Genomic DNA, 2,275 nt, shown 5'->3' with positions numbered 1-2,275 from the left:
TGTAGAATTAGCATTTGATGCACTAGCTATTGAAGTTGAAATCTCTAATCAGAACTAAGAGGTACTCAGCTTCATCCAGGCTCCTCTGCCTGAATGTACTCTACTCCTGCCATGGGTGATGGTGGTGCCAGTGAGGCCCAGGGTGCTCCTGGGTTCTAGGCTTTTGGCTGAGGAAGTTGAACATGATTAGGAAGCAGCTGCATCCACAGGGTCACCACTGTCAGCCTTGCTGCTGGTACCGCATGCAAGGTGCCCAAGGCCATTTTTCTGTGTGCCTCACCCACCATGCACCCTACCCTTCTGCCTCTGGATGTGCACAAGGTATTGATCCAGTTGTTGGCACAGCCCCTGCCTGGACACACATGGCAAGTCTAGACTGCTGGATTCAGGGAACACAGCTCTCAGGTTTTGTTTTGCTGGCTCCCATAAGGCTTTAATATAATAGACGTCCAGTGATTTAGCTGCAGATTGTTCAGGGATTACCTGGATATAATAGTGTTCACACAGCATCCAAATTGCCTAATTTCCTGTGTCACAGAACATGTTGTAGATGTTCAGCAATGCATACCTGTATATGACTGTATATGCAGCCCATGCATACATATGTAACATATGGGTACACATACACTGTATCTCTTTCCTTGCATATATATGTATACATATCTACCTTATGTAGCCACATACATATTTTGCAATTATTATTTCAAAAGTATACATGTCATGATGTTTACCAAATGTAACCTTTTTCTTGTGTACGTATTGACCTGACCCAAGTTGTGCAACTTCATTTACATTCAATATTTTCTCAGAGCCTGTTGACTTTTAGAAGATGGCTGAAGTGGCAGATGGCTTTAGATGAATCCTTGTATCCTCTTAATTATGGAGTCCTGATGTGGGCCTGTAGGATCAATGCACTAGAATGCAGAGCCATTTGAACTGCAAGGGTGGTGGTTCAAGCTCACCAGTTGCTACTAGGAAATCCTATACAGGGTCACTAGGGGTCAGAATCTACTCAATAACACTCAACAACAACAACACAGTTTAATTATAGGACTTTTGTTTTGGTGAGTGCTATCGAGTTGATTCTGCCTCATAGAGACCCAGTATAGGGTTGTTGAGGAGCAGCTAGTGGGTTTCAATTGCTGATGTTGTGGTTCATTGTCCAGTGGTGATCCTTGACTGCCCACCTTGCTGTTCAAACAGCTTTGTAGTCTGGCTCATTAACCCACAGAGCTACACCTTATGTTATATATGTATGTGTGGACTGCATATAGAGTCATATACAGACATGCGTTGCTGGACATCCACTACACGTTCTGTGAAATAGGATATCATGCAATTTGGATGTTGTGTGAACACTATTATATCCAGGCAGTCCCTGTACAATCTACAGCTAAATCACTGTAAGTCTATTATATTAAAGCCTTATGGGACGGAGCCTGCCAGACAAAGCCTGAGAGCTGTGTCCCCTGAATACAGCAGGTTAGACTTGCCATGTGTGTACTGGTCCAGGCAGGACCTGTGCCAACAACTGGATCAATACTTTGTGCACAGCCAGGTGCAGGAGAATAGGGTGCATGATGGGGAAGGGACACAGAAAGATGTCCTCAGAGACCTTGCATGTGGTACCAGCAGCAAGGTTGATAGTGGTGGCCCTGGTTGATAGCGGTGTGGATGCAGCTGCTTCCTGATCATGTTCAGCTTCCTCAGAACAAAGTCAAGAGCTCAGGAGCACCGTGGGCCTCACTGGCACCACCATTACCCATTGGAGGAGTAAAGCACCTTTAGGCAGAGGTGCATGGGTGAAGTTGGTTGCCTTGGGTATTTATCAGTAGTGCTAAAGAGCTTTGTAACAGTTTCCAGTGTAGGACAGAGGCTGGGCTGGTCCAAGAGGTCCAGAAGAACCATTGGGCTAAGGAACCAAGAGGTTGAGGGCCCAGGAGATCCTACCTGTGGGCCAAATGAGAAGAGTCTTTCCTGATCCTGAAAGATATATATCCAGCTATACTGTATACTGCTATACTATATATATATATATCCTGCTATACTGTTGCAGGAAGACGAGACCAGAATGGGAGAAAGAAATCACCCAAATACTAGTGATATTAGAGGAAGAGGTTTTATTGCTGGCAGAGCATCAGTGGACTTATATCCCAAGTACCACACTCCCTGAAATAGCTTTTGTACTAGCTTTATATAGGATTTTACATAGGGCTGAGTAGTGAGACCACCGTGTTACTTTCTCATTGGCAGTTCCTAGATAATCGGCTTTTTA

Source organism: Chrysochloris asiatica, unplaced genomic scaffold (assembly GCF_000296735.1).
Source record: "Chrysochloris asiatica unplaced genomic scaffold, ChrAsi1.0 scaffold00546, whole genome shotgun sequence".
NCBI classification, from domain to species: Eukaryota; Metazoa; Chordata; class Mammalia; order Afrosoricida; family Chrysochloridae; genus Chrysochloris; species Chrysochloris asiatica.
This window is presented reverse-complemented; position numbering follows the sequence as displayed.